We start from the raw sequence: 15,981 nt of genomic DNA, 5'->3' as shown, positions 1-15,981 counted from the left end.
TTATTGTAGCGTGTATGGTTATATCTTTGTAATTTGTGATGTGTTGAGCCGACCTTGAAATATAGGTTGATGATATGTATAAATAAATGTAATAATCATGTGAGAGTGGTATCTGTGTGTGCAAATAATGTTTTGTTCTTTCGAAAGCAGAGAAGAAGTGAGAAGAAGTGTGAAGAAGTGTGAAGGAGTAGTATATGAGTTTTGTGCTTAACTAGAACTATAACCAGGCATGAGGAGATGATATTCTATTAGTTCATGATCTTTTGGATGTAATCCGAATGTTTTTGTAAGATAGTGAGTCATCCCCAGGGTTATAGCCCTTGTTGTTATTGTTTTTTAGTAGTGAGCTCTAGGCAGTGTGCCTGAATGCATATACATTCCCCATACTTCTAATAGGGTATCATCATATTGTGGGTAGGTTCCCACTGTGGTTTTTTCCTTTGACCAGGTTTTCCATGTCAAAAATATTGGTGTTATGTGTGTTATTGATGTGGTGTTGATTTATGCTTTCATTGTTAATTATCAAATCTGAAATTTTGTTTGAGTTAAGTAAACTTTGTGAGCAAACTAATTCATCCCCCCTCTCAGTTTGTTGCATTTTTGCCAACATCCTCTACAAACTGCAACCCCTCCATGCTAGTGGATTTGAAAAGGGATCCAATAGCCAAAAATTGAAACATATAATGAAAATCATAAAGATTAAATAGTTGAGATCATCTATTAACTAGCACCTGCACCAAAAGGAGCGCAATGGTTAATCGAATAGTGATATAATTTTGGAAATATATTGGAAGGCGGAAAAATCACAAGAAATGAAAATTGCTTTTGTTAGGAGTAGTTATTTACAATGTAAGTAAATTGATTTTGAAATGTGAAAAAAATTGAAAATGAACAAATTCAAGTTAATTTGAACTCAACATGTTATTATAACCAATGAAAATGATTAACTTAAAAATTGATTACATTGAATACAATTTTTGTTAACTTGAAGATTGATTACATTGAATACAAATTTTGTTAACTTGAAGATAGATTACATTGAATACAGATTTTGTATATATAATTTCAAGGATATGTAGTCTTATTCGTTTATTTCTACACAACCCTTATGTACCATATTCATGGATATGATTTTTTTTTAATAATAGATGATATTTCCTATAGTCATCTTGTCAAATAGTTTGCATGCATTGTTCATGCTAATACATATTGAATCTATGTTTTCTGGTGGCAATGTTTATTATTAAGGCTATTCATGTGGTGTATACCCCTAACATAAAGAATTAGCACATTGACCACTACGTAAGCATACGTGTTGATGTTTACAAGGTGTCTTTAAATTTTGTATACCTTAAGGAAATTTAGGATATAATTTGTACAATATACAGTAAAAAAATTATTTCTTTTTAAACTACATATATAAATTTTATTCTAAAGGATAAAATCCTTCTCAGTGTGATCGATCATGTTATACAACTATTTCTTAATTTAATTTAATAGTGCTTAAATGACCAAATTGGCGATGCCAAAGGAGAGCAAGGTCATTTTCCTTAGTCACTAAGGCTTGATTATTAGTAGTTATATGAAGCCTAAACATTTTTCCAATCTCAATAGCACTAGCAACAATCTTGTCATTTTTAGACTTATCTTTGATAAGACAAATCTTTTTATCATGATTGCTATCAAACTCAATCCTAAGGTTGTGGTTGAGAGATTGATTAATAGAAAGGATATTTTTGGTAAGTCCCGACACATACAAAACATTGATAATCATGCAATGATTAATGCCAAACTTCAATGAGATGTCATTGATACCTTTGATTTCATGGATGGTACCATCTCCAAGAGTGATTGTACCATGATGGGATTTCAATGTGAGAAACCACTCCTTCTATCCAGTCATATGCTTTGTAGCACTAGACTTCACATACCATATTAAGGTTGACTGTGAACCATCTTCTGAAGTGTGAGCTAAAAGCACACATTCCTCATCTAGAGAATGTTTTGCTTCAACAACATTGCTTTGTTGTTTATGTTTTTCCTTTTGCTCCCATTGTGGTTTGTCGCTTTGAAAGGGATTCTTTGGATGTGATTTGTTGGAAGATCCTTTGTTGAAGGAGTTGTACCAACAATTTTTCACCTCACGTCCAACTCTTTCATGTATTGGACACTTCTTCTAAGGTTTGGATGAATTACCAGATATGGGTGGTCCACCAGATTACTTCATAGGCTTCTTGTCTTTATGATGAGTGATCGTGGCATGATCCTCCTCCTCATTTTTGTGCCTTAGAGACTCTTCTTTTTGAAGTAGATTCACTAACTTCTCAAAGGTGGATGTTGTCTCTATGACATTCAAAGTTGTCACAAAAACTTTATATTTGGAAGGTAGAACCCGTAGAACAATAGGCACTACAACTGTATCATCAACTATTTCCCCCAATGCTTGTAGCAAGGCTCTTAGCTTGGTAATCCGTTTGAGGAAGGATTCCAACTGTTCTCCATTCTTCATTTTTAGGCCATGTAATTGACTCTGTAAATTCGAGATTTGATTCTGATTCTTCACCACATACACCGTCTTGAGCTTGTCCCATGCATCTTTGGTTGTGGATGAGTTGTGGATAAAGGGTTGGACATCATCAGACACACTAAATAAAATGATTAATTTTGTCTTTCTGTCTCCTTGATCAAATTTTTTTTGCTCGTTAGCATTGTCTTATGTCTTATTGTGGTTGCACTCACCACATCCCAAACCTCTTCAAACTCGAGCTAAGTTTTGAGTTTGGTTTTCGAGACAGAATAGTTGTCCCCACGTAGTAGCTAAGAATCGGGGAGGAGGAATTTTGGAGAACTCCCTATTATTGTGTTAGAGAAGGAAGAAAAATAGCGCCCCTTTAAAGGGCTGAGAGTTACATAATTTGTTTCAAAACATAAGCTTCCAATTTTTAATTTTTTTCTTTTAAAACTCTGCTTAATGTAAATTATAAATTCACACTCATGATAGTGTAATAAACTCTACCTAGAGATCTTCTTGGCTTGGTATATCTCATTAAGAGAGCTATACAATTACAGAAATAAATAAAAGAAAAATATCACCAGCGTGTGAAACTCTTCTTGCATGGCACCTTGATATCGCTCTGCCTCTTTCCATGGTCCTTGACTTTTGTATGTGCTGGCCAAATTGGTTTAGAAAATCCGATGACCATCGCTTTCTGATCTGACTGCGGCACAGAAAATGAAAAAGCCAACAATTTCAATACACCCAGAGCTAGATGTTTTCGCATGAGTTCGCAGGCAAAGCAGCGACAAGAGCATAGGTTGTCTTATCAATAATTATGGCACCAGGAAGTTGTACTGTTCACCACCGATCTTTACCTTCAAGCTCGTGAAATTGATTTCAATCATTCTTTCTTTCAGAGATGATGCACATCACATGTAGATATTTAACCATTGCTTAGAATAGAAATCTTGACTATAGGAAATCACAAGACTAGAGATGTCTATCGGCGTTTGCCTGATAATGAAATCCATTCAAGTGATCTCGTACACCAACAACGTTGGCTCCAAAGGAGGCTCCAAAGGAGATCACAGCAAATAACAACACTGCCTCCGATTAGCTTGGAAGAAACTCCAGTGAATCAGCGTGGCTCTAATACCATATTGACAAATTAGAGCCCAAAAGATGCCATCATATTGCATTATGAAAGATATTTATACAGAAGTATGACTGCAACAGTGTGCTTAATCTGGCACTCACGGGTTTAACAAAATAACAAATACTTGCCTAAATAGACTTACAGCCCATAACAAATTACAAATAAATAAACAAACCAAACAAATCATACCGGAATGATGTAATACCCAACATATGTCTTCAACACACACCTTAAAAAAGTCTGAAGGAAAATTAATTTATTGATATATGTTTAGAATATTAGTAAAGGATGAAAAGTGTGCTCATTTGTTGCTCAAATTAGTAATTATAAAATATCATTTGATCAGATCCTTCTAATTTGATGCAACTTTATATGTTTAAGATAAATTGGCAGAATTGTTGTTTTTAGGATAAATCGATAAAAAATATATATATATATATTTTTTTCCCTATTTGATAAATCAATGTATGTTTATAATCAATTACAAAAAAAGGTTTGGGACATTAGAAAATTCTTACATCGTATTAATCATTTTGAACATTCCTTTCAAATCTACTATAGCTTTTTGGTAAATTTGTTTATAATGAATACAAGTTGTTAGCTGACGAATCAGTTGCAATTTACAAACAAGCTTTTTGTTTTTATAAACAGATGTAGAGCAGAAATTTTGCAATCATATATGATAAAATATAAAACAGAACTGAATACAACTATTTTCTTACCTTCGGTTTATTCCCCAACAAAATTCAGCTAGAAATAATTTAGAATATATAAGTTATATTAATCTGCCAATGAATCCTCTGACATGTTTCAAGAAGTTATTCATGTTCTCCTGCAGAGATGAGAGCACTTTCATGATGGTACGTGATAAGTCTTCAAGATTAATTTGGTTAGCAGACTTTTTGAAGGAGGTAGCAGAATATCAATTACGCCGTAGCTTAGCTCCCACAAAAATGTTACAGTTAAGAATCTGATGTTGACTTTGGCATGTTCTGTCATTGATGTCAAAAGGTTGGTAAATGGCGTGGCATATGGTTGATCAGATTAGATTCATAATAGGACGACTCTACAAATCTAATCTTGTGTATTACATGGATACATTCATGAAAGAGAGAAAGCTGAACAAACATACACTAGAATTGGCCCTTTGCTTGTCTTTGAATTGCTTGTCTGATGGAAGGAAATTTATGAAAGTGTACAGTTTACAATTGTCATCACAATCAAAACAGGAGCAAGAACACCAGCCACATAAGACACAATGTGAATCTGATATTATTAAGTCAAGTACGGGAGTAACTTCGACAACCAATTCTTAAAATGTTTCCTGTGAAGATATTCAACTTGTGCAAAATTTGATAAAAAGGTGCCGACAGTTATATATGAACCAGGGTGAAGTAATAAATACTTTATTGAATCGAGCAAAAGTAAATCCAGGATTTAGAAGTCTTGGGCGAGGGGAGCTTTAAGTGATGACAAAATATAATGACAAATTTGACAAAGAATCAGGCATGAATATTTGATAGAAGAATTATCATCAGTGTGCTCAAGAGTCTTCAGAATACTTTACAACAATGCAATTGACTAGTTTAAAGTAGATTCAACAATTTATACGGTACCTTTGAGAGGCTCATAAAGATGTATATGGAAAGGAGAAATCATCTCATAGTTTGCTCTTGACCTTCCAAGAAAGTCATGCCCTCCATTCTGTTGTTCATGGTTTTAAAATGTGAATTTGGGGTACTAATCTGGTGCGATTCCTACCTATATTCGCTGCAAATAAGTCACAGATTGGTTCAAACCTATGGATTTAGTGACTGAGAATATCATATCTATAAATTCGTGAGGGAACTTTAGAGTTTACGTTGCTTATATCCAGCAGTTGTTTGGTGACATTTATACACCCTGTTTGAGCATGTCTTGGGATTGTAATAGCTGCAAGTTAATTCGTCAAATGAGTGGAAGGGTATCTACATTTTGAACAAGTGTCCCAAGAAACCAACATCAGAATTTTGATTGAATATTCATTGCTTATAAATTCTCAGCGTGGGAAGAAGGTTATCTTACATACCCATGCATGTATTTAAATGGGTTAATATTGCCGATTTTTAATCAAGGTTTGGTTAGCAGCACGACTTGGCAAGACAAAGTTGACATTTGATAAGTCAGATGATGTTGAAATATAATTAATTTGTTAAAGATCCACGGTGGAATGAAGTTGGCGGCAGTTGCGGCAGTTGTAACTGAATACAACTTCTTAACTATCTACAGACAATTTATAAATGCATATTCATTCGAAGGTTAATCAGGATTATATTTATTGAATAGCTTTCTACAGATAACGAAATATATCAAATCATGCTAAAAATACGTCGCAAACATAATGGAAGAACCAGTGAGTTAAAAGTTGTGTGCAAAGACAGAGGATTCAAGAATACACAGTGAGCAGAGATTACAATATAGAATGCAGTGAATGTGGATATTATTGCAAATAGTGTTGTAACCATTCGTTTCATGTGAGGAAGCATACGAAGAAGATACAGAAAGAATGGTAATCTGATTCTGCTGATTATAAATATTGTTCTTGATCTTTTATGAAGTAATGTATGTCTGTTTGTAGACAAGGGTTTGTACGGGTTTGTATGTTTATTGTTTACACGAACGAATAAAGACTGAAATGTGTGATTGTTTATAATGGAGAATGAAGGGATGAATACAGCTAATGCAGGACAGATTGAAGTAAATTTGAATAACAGGGAAATATCATGCTTGTAACTGGAAGAGAGAAATGTATTTTATTGTCATGTGTATGTGTCTGTATCAGTTTGCAGAAGTTTTGTGACAGGGTTATGGTTGCAAGTAGTTTGAGGAGGAAGATTATTGACATTAAGATTGCAGATGCATAACATAATGTTAATGTCATATTTGCAGGTATACTTGTGAAATGATGTATTGGCATGTTTATCATTGATTGGTGTGGGTAGAAAGCATAGTGGTAACACTAAGGTTTTTCAGTGGTTGATGTATTGTCTTGATTATCTTTCTCAACAAGACCAGATTGTAAATTGGGGATTTGTGGGATAAAGACAAGATCTCTATGATGTTGAATTGTTTCAAGTGCTTTGTATTGTAACAGAGTTTCCCTCTGATTAAATCTTTTATTTGTATCTTGTTTATGGGGTTGGTGCTCCAGGAAGTTGGTGCTTCTAAATCAGTGTGGGGTTGATGCTCCAAGAAGTTGGTGCTTCTAAATTGTACGGGGTTGGTGCTCCTAGAGTGGGTGCTCTAAACATTTGCCTATAAGGCTTAATAAAAGACAAATTGGAGAGTGGTTTTTACTCTTAGGGGTTTTCCACTATAAAAGCTATGTCAATTATCTTATCATGTGCATGTGCTTTATTGTTTATTATATCTTATATCTGTTGCACATGCATTCAATGTTGATGGTGTTATTATGTTATTTGCTACATATGCAAATGGTTTAAAGTTTCAAATGGTTAAGGATATTCTTGTTTTACAGATCACTTATTCACCCCCCCCTCTCAGTGATCTTAGTATTCCAACAAGTGGTATCAGAGCACGGTTCCCTTTGAGAAGTTTAATCAACTTGGGTTGGTCTTGGTAGAAGGAATACTATGGGTAAGAAGTGCAGAAATAAGAAGATGAAGGTATTGCCTAAGAAGAAATCTGATTTGCATGCTGCTAGTAATCTGACTAATAATCATGACTCTAAAGATTGTATTGCAGATATGTTTGATGTCTCTACTGATAAGGAAATAGAAGGAGAAGGAGTGGTTTGTCTCAAAGAAGAATTACTTTCTGCCCTAGATGTGATCAAGAGCCTTAGAAAGGAAAACCAGGATCTCAAGGTACGTTTGCAAGAAAGCATTACTGTTAATAAAGTTGTAGTTCAAAACCATGATGAAACTATGAAGATTATTGAATTTCTAAAAGTCCAAATGGTCGACAGAAAAAGAATCGAAGAGAAGTTGGAAGTTAATTTGAAAGACAAGGATGAGTTGTGTAATAAACTAGAAAATGAGATTACTTCTTTGGAGAAAAAATCAGATAACGATTCCCTATTGAAAGAACAAACTCTTAAGGACAGCATGATCAGAAATCAAAAAATTGAAATTGAAGAACACAAGAAGATAGTAGATGTAGTGAAATCTGATCTGGAAGTTAAAAAGATTGAATTTTTAAAGCTTGAAAGAGAAATAGCTGCATTAAGGAAAGAGTTGGAAAGCATCAAGAGTGAATCAGAGAAAATTCAAAAGTTTAATCATAGTACTAACTTGTTGAATGAGATGTTAGACAGGCAAAACCATTCTAAGGATCCTACAGGATTGGGATACGAGCTTGGACAAAGCTCTACAAAAGGTTCTAAACATGATACAGTGCTTGCTACTACAGATGGGAAGAAATTTATAGTCAGGAAAACACCAAGGAAGAAGGTTGATTTGAACCGCCATGCTACTACACCTAAGAGTGAAAAGAAAAGAAAATCAGATGATAACGTTGTTGAAGGACCATTCAAAGGAATTCATAGAGAAAGATGTAGTGCTTTCAAATCTTCACATCCGAATCATTCTTTTCAAGGATATTGTTATAACTGTCACGACTTTGGTCATAAAGTTGCAAATTGTAAATGGTTTGTAAAATCTGTTAAGAGAAATGTGTTCTTAAAAGATAAGGTTATAACGTGCTTTAAATGTAACAATCTTGGACATATAGCAAGTTCTTGTAGGAATGTGTTTTCTAAATATGACAAGAAGAAAGGATCTCTTATGGTCTGGAGAAGAAAGAATATTCTAGCGGATGAAACTTTGAAAGTGGATTGCGCACTCCATGCACATGTGTTGCCATCTAGATCTTGAAAAGTAAAAAAATAAAAATAAAAATTCAGGGGAGTTTATCATGGTGATATGTATATTTGGTGTTCACTGGTGTGATGTTTTTGCTGGTAGAAATCACAGTCATGTTGCAGAAAGTTGTATGGCCATTTACAGCTAGTAATGGTATGAGACCTCTTATGTTTGATAAACACATGAACTGTCTTCCATTTGATTCAAGTCCCATTGATCTTTATGGAAAATTGATTTAAGTTATGACCATTTTTTTTGGATAGCATGTTCAGAAAATATTTTTCCAGAGTTTGCAGTTAAGAAAAAGGTCAGTACATTTGTGTATGGCTGAGTACAAACCTGAAACCTAGATGGATGGAAAGATATTGTTTTTGCAAGAAAACTTTCTTTCTTCCATATAAATTGGTTGTGCAATTTGAGAGGTCAAACAAGTCAAGTTCTTAAAACTGTCATTTCCTATGAGTTCCTATCACTGCTTCTATAGGAGGGTGGCGGGCAAAAGTATATTATATACTTCGTTTGCATTCTTGGTGCCCATGTAAAGTCTTGTCATGTTTTATTAATCATTTCAGGGTTGGTCCATGTGGGTTGAAGTTGTTACTTCAATTTGTGATAAGAATTTATCTTTCGTTGAGGCTAGTAACCTTAATGTTTGTTTTTGGTGACAAGATTTACAAGAATGAATTCTCTTATCTGTGAGCATTGAAGGCATGAGATTGACAGGTGTGCAAAGATTTGTACAAACCATTAAGAGGTATGAAAATAATAGTTGACACAATGCAGATCTATATCAAACTTTATAACAAGGAGGCCTAAAAGTGGTAGTGAAAGAAATATTTGTATAAAGGTTTGAAAGCATGGATGTTTGATGACAACACAAGGTTGAATTTGATTTGTTGAGAATAAAAGGTGTGCAAGCCTGGGTCAGTGGTGCCTTATGTGAAATGCAGTGTAGCAAGTGGAGATGAAAGAAAACATGAATTTGAAGATGGAATCAAAGATGGTATATCATATGGTAGGAAGTATAGATCAAAATCAAGATGATTTTTTCTAACAACAACACTATAGATAATATTCATGCAGGTATGTAGCAATGAATGGATTATGAGAATGGTCAGAAGGGCATATAAGATGAAGATGTACAGAGGTATGAATGCATAGGCTGACAGGTATTACTACATTTCTAGAGCTTCATACTCAGGAGGAGAAAGTTGAGATATTCTTTATCCCTTTGTCATCTGTTGTCAAAAGGGGGAGAAGGAAGCGAGTTTTGACATCAATGCCAAAGGGGGAGTTTGTTGACTTTGGCATGTTCTGTCATTGATGTCAAAAGGTTGGTAAATGGCGTGGCATATGGTTGATCAGATTAGATTCATAATAGGACGACTCTACAAATCTAATCTTGTGTATTACATGGATACATTCATGAAAGAGAGAAAGCTGAACAAACATACACTAGAATTGGCCCTTTGCTTGTCTTTGAATTGCTTGTCTGATGGAAGGAAATTTATGAAAGTGTACAGTTTACAATTGTCATCACAATCAAAACAGGAGCAAGAACACCAGCCACATAAGACACAATGTGAATCTGATATTATTAAGTCAAGTACGGGAGTAACTTCGACAACCAATTCTTAAAATGTTTCCTGTGAAGATATTCAACTTGTGCAAAATTTGATAAAAAGGTGCCGACAGTTATATATGAACCAGGGTGAAGTAATAAATACTTTATTGAATCGAGCAAAAGTAAATCCAGGATTTAGAAGTCTTGGGCGAGGGGAGCTTTAAGTGATGACAAAATATAATGACAAATTTGACAAAGAATCAGGCATGAATATTTGATAGAAGAATTATCATCAGTGTGCTCAAGAGTCTTCAGAATACTTTACAACAATGCAATTGACTAGTTTAAAGTAGATTCAACAATTTATACGGTACCTTTGAGAGGCTCATAAAGATGTATATGGAAAGGAGAAATCATCTCATAGTTTGCTCTTGACCTTCCAAGAAAGTCATGCCCTCCATTCTGTTGTTCATGGTTTTAAAATGTGAATTTGGGGTACTAATCTGGTGCGATTCCTACCTATATTCGCTGCAAATAAGTCACAGATTGGTTCAAACCTATGGATTTAGTGACTGAGAATATCATATCTATAAATTCGTGAGGGAACTTTAGAGTTTACGTTGCTTATATCCAGCAGTTGTTTGGTGACATTTATACACCCTGTTTGAGCATGTCTTGGGATTGTAATAGCTGCAAGTTAATTCGTCAAATGAGTGGAAGGGTATCTACATTTTGAACAAGTGTCCCAAGAAACCAACATCAGAATTTTGATTGAATATTCATTGCTTATAAATTCTCAGCGTGGGAAGAAGGTTATCTTACATACCCATGCATGTATTTAAATGGGTTAATATTGCCGATTTTTAATCAAGGTTTGGTTAGCAGCACGACTTGGCAAGACAAAGTTGACATTTGATAAGTCAGATGATGTTGAAATATAATTAATTTGTTAAAGATCCACGGTGGAATGAAGTTGGCGGCAGTTGCGGCAGTTGTAACTGAATACAACTTCTTAACTATCTACAGACAATTTATAAATGCATATTCATTCGAAGGTTAATCAGGATTATATTTATTGAATAGCTTTCTACAGATAACGAAATATATCAAATCATGCTAAAAATACGTCGCAAACATAATGGAAGAACCAGTGAGTTAAAAGTTGTGTGCAAAGACAGAGGATTCAAGAATACACAGTGAGCAGAGATTACAATATAGAATGCAGTGAATGTGGATATTATTGCAAATAGTGTTGTAACCATTCGTTTCATGTGAGGAAGCATACGAAGAAGATACAGAAAGAATGGTAATCTGATTCTGCTGATTATAAATATTGTTCTTGATCTTTTATGAAGTAATGTATGTCTGTTTGTAGACAAGGGTTTGTACGGGTTTGTATGTTTATTGTTTACACGAACGAATAAAGACTGAAATGTGTGATTGTTTATAATGGAGAATGAAGGGATGAATACAGCTAATGCAGGACAGATTGAAGTAAATTTGAATAACAGGGAAATATCATGCTTGTAACTGGAAGAGAGAAATGTATTTTATTGTCATGTGTATGTGTCTGTATCAGTTTGCAGAAGTTTTGTGACAGGGTTATGGTTGCAAGTAGTTTGAGGAGGAAGATTATTGACATTAAGATTGCAGATGCATAACATAATGTTAATGTCATATTTGCAGGTATACTTGTGAAATGATGTATTGGCATGTTTATCATTGATTGGTGTGGGTAGAAAGCATAGTGGTAACACTAAGGTTTTTCAGTGGTTGATGTATTGTCTTGATTATCTTTCTCAACAAGACCAGATTGTAAATTGGGGATTTGTGGGATAAAGACAAGATCTCTATGATGTTGAATTGTTTCAAGTGCTTTGTATTGTAACAGAGTTTCCCTCTGATTAAATCTTTTATTTGTATCTTGTTTATGGGGTTGGTGCTCCAGGAAGTTGGTGCTTCTAAATCAGTGTGGGGTTGATGCTCCAAGAAGTTGGTGCTTCTAAATTGTACGGGGTTGGTGCTCCTAGAGTGGGTGCTCTAAACATTTGCCTATAAGGCTTAATAAAAGACAAATTGGAGAGTGGTTTTTACTCTTAGGGGTTTTCCACTATAAAAGCTATGTCAATTATCTTATCATGTGCATGTGCTTTATTGTTTATTATATCTTATATCTGTTGCACATGCATTCAATGTTGATGGTGTTATTATGTTATTTGCTACATATGCAAATGGTTTAAAGTTTCAAATGGTTAAGGATATTCTTGTTTTACAGATCACTTATTCACCCCCCCTCTCAGTGATCTTAGTATTCCAACATCTGAGTCATCTTTGCCATTTGCCAAAGACTTTCCTGAGAGGTACTCATAGCTATAGCCGAATTTCACTTTGGTTCTATTGCCACTATAAGCTCATTTGAGTAATCACACTCAGCAGCATCTGATACAATAGGCATATCATCATGCTGATCTGAAAAGTTGTAATTCTCACCAATAGCTCTTAGCAGATGGTGAACCTCATGCATAGAAGGCCTCTCCTTGTCTGGAGAAAGAACACAGTTAGTAGCCACTTCCAGAACTTTTGTACAGGCTCTGCATCATATTCCCTGCCAACCAAATCTTTGTCGATGGTTTCCTGAGCATTACCATGTTTTGAAAGATTACTGATCCAATCTACTAAATTACCCTTGAAACTTTCATGTACATTTTCAACTTCAACAGGTTTCTGTCTAGTAACCAACTCTAGAAGAACAACCCCAAAACTAAAGACATCCCCCTTCAAAGTGGCAACCAAGGTGCGCATGTATTCTGGCGCTACATAACCCAAATCGCCAAAATCACCATTGACAAATATGCTAAGATGGGTCTCTAAAGGATTTACCAACCGAGAAAGCCCAAAGTCTGTTATCCTCGGTTCATAATATTCATTCAATAATATACATTTAGAACTTACATTGCTATGGATTACCCTAGGGTTGCAGCTATGGTGAAGCCAAGCCAATCCTCTAGCTGCAGCAATTGCTATTTTTAACCTTTTGGGCCAATCTATACTATTACCATCTGGCTCAACAACATGAAGCTTTTCGTCCAAGGGTCCATTAGGCATGTGCATGTAAACTAGAAGCTTCTCTCCTTTTGCAACACAGTAGCCAAAAAGTGGAACCAAATTTCTGTGACGCATTTGCCTAGAGTAATCATTTCAGACTTGGATTTCTTGTTAGTCTGTGCAGATGGTTGCAACCTTTCGATTGCTAATAGAGAACCATCGGTCTTTCCGTTCACTTTGTTCGACTTACATACAGGCTCGCTGGGACGTTGTAGCTGAAGCAGTACATAGCACAACTGGCAACATTAAATGAAATTTACTGCTATTTATTAGCGGCAATCTTTCACCCTTCGATTTGATAGAAGGCAAATGCCCGGTGACTTGAAAATGGTTTTTTAGCTAGCTACTGCAATCAATAAGGAATAAAATTGTTTTCGGGCGTGAGACAATTTTTCGATCCAAAATTCTCATACAATAAATTCTATCGGATAAAAAGTTGAGATCATCTTGTTTACTGTAATGCAAACACTAATTGCTAATGGACGCTCCATTTCCATCTATCTGCCCATCGTTACTGCCAGGGAGGACATCAAACACGTGTAAGAGAGGTTTTCGTTTAGAAAGATTGATTACATCCTTCTACGACTGATAAACGCCAACCACTTCCCAAATCACGCGAGAGGTTATAAAAAGGAGTGTAATGTCAATCCCCTCCATCTAAGGGGGTGCATCCACACTACAACTCTCCAACTCATGCACCCAACCCTCTTTTAAAATAATAAATGACCGTGTTCACTCTCTGAATATAGGGGGAAAGTTTTTTTTATTGATAAAAGGCATAGTCAGATTGATATATTGATTCAAATGAAAATTTACAGCATGAACTTCACATTTCCTAAAAAAGCCCAAGGGCCTAAAGACTGAAAATATGAAACTATGTCCCTGAATATACATAGAAAAGGAAAACCAACTCCAAAGCCCCCCAAAAAATTTCTGGGCTTGGAGTGAATATAGAGTTTTACTTACATACGTTTATCCTTGTCAAACAACCTCATAAAGCATTCAAAAATTTTAAAAGTTCGAAGCTACGAAAATGAAAAGTTTTTATTTTAACAAAGAATTTAAAGAAACCAACTAAGGGCTCTGAGATAGCCTCAAACAAGGAAAAACCCCAACTAAACACCTATCTAATTAAGATTCCTCTTCTGGCATAGATGGAGGCATTGGAACTCGGTCTCTTCCAGACCCTCTACATAGAGGACGACCCCTTCCATGAGCAGAAGCGCGACCAAAACCTCTGCTACCACCTCGCCTACTCTGTACTGCTTGGGGGTCCTTTGCTTCTATTTTAGGAGGAAAGACACCATTAAGTTTGGCAAATTCTAAAAATTCTTCTTCCCTACCCAAATCTTTTGGATTATCCCCTAGAAAACACCATTTTAGGAATTTGAGGCACATGCTTGCAAAGGTTTTGTGCTATTGGAGGTCCTTGTCAATAAGGTCAAGCAGAAATGGGTAGAATTTGATCAGCTCGCCCGAGACGTTGAAAAAAATTATCTTGCTCAGCCGAGGAGCCCTTGAATCATGTCGCGCTTTATTAAGAACCTCTTGCAGTTCGAGCAAAATGTCATTAGGAAATAGTCTTTTGGTAAGGGTCCAGACTACTTGTTTGTCAATCTTTAGATCCATGAGGGAGGCGACAAACCGAGATGAGATGTTGGTGTTGTCTTAGGGGTATTCTTCCCTGCTATTATGCCCACTGTCAAGAATGAGCTTAACGGCTAGGATGACCATTGGCTCGGGAAATAGGAGGAGCCTCTTCAGCCTTAGGTCCGTGATTTTGCTAAAGGAGACTTGACGGATGGAGGTTGAGAGAGAGATGGGAGTGTTCACACCAAAACATGAGATTGGTCTAGGGTCAACAATCATAATAAATTCAAATGGCTCCTCACCAGACATAGCTTCGAGAATCTGTAGCAGCTTGATCTTCTATGTATGCGATTGTGGAGATAAACTAGTTGATAATCTTGCAGAGGAAACTGAATAAAAGCTAGAAGGCACTTTTTTCGACATGCATTAATGAGAAATGCCTTGCAATGAATTCACCTGCAAAGGTGGCGAAGAATATCTATCTAAAATCATGCCAAATCTCTCGGCTAAAGAGTTAATCTCTATCCAACAGACAATGCATGCCTCGTACTTAGAATGACGACAGACTGCGGGCTGTCTTTTTGGGATGAGAGTGGGAAAATTCATTGATAGAAAAGCCAAGATTAGGTGACGTCAGAGATGACATGTCAGTTTCAATTCTTAAAGGTGGCAGAAAAGTTTGAATTCAAAGAAGTAGTTGTTTCACCCAACTTTGGCGTAAGAGTTAATGCCTGAGGAATAGAAACAAGAAACCATTGTTGGGCAAGTTAGATTAACTATCTGAAGGTTGACCTTGGGAACTTCTTCCCTTCTCTCACCAGATCAATGGAAGGCCATCTGCTATAGATTAAAAATAAAGTCTGCCTCTGATAGTCTCTTTAGCGAATAATGGAAATACTCTGTAGATTAACCCTGGTGATTGTCGTCCTACTCCCACCAATGAAAAGAAATGCCTTCTACTGCAGATTTTGAGAGAGCATATGCCTATGTATTCGCTTCTCTGTAGATATGTTTAACCTCGTATTGCTCTAATATAGCCAAATTGTCAATTATGCTATCCAAAATTTCCTGTAGCCGCCAGTTTGGGGTTTTCTTCAATTTAATTGCATTGATTTCTATCTCTGAATCTCCCTCTACTATGATGTTTCTTATCCCATGATTGAGGCAATCCAGTAGGCCTAGAAGCAAAGCTTTGAATTATGCTATA

The 15,981-nt window shown here is 35.7% G+C and overlaps 1 pseudogene; it reads right to left on the bottom strand.

Moving 5' to 3' along the window:
• Positions 1–12,436: 12,436 nt before the first annotated feature.
• On the bottom strand, positions 12,437–13,675 carry LOC131079108 (probably inactive leucine-rich repeat receptor-like protein kinase At5g48380; annotated as a pseudogene).
• Between the last annotated feature and the right edge of the window lie 2,306 nt (positions 13,676–15,981).

The sequence above is a fragment of the Cryptomeria japonica genome, chromosome 4 (assembly GCF_030272615.1).
Source record: "Cryptomeria japonica chromosome 4, Sugi_1.0, whole genome shotgun sequence".
Lineage (NCBI taxonomy): Eukaryota > Viridiplantae > Streptophyta > Pinopsida > Cupressales > Cupressaceae > Cryptomeria > Cryptomeria japonica.
This window is presented reverse-complemented; position numbering and strand designations above follow the sequence as displayed.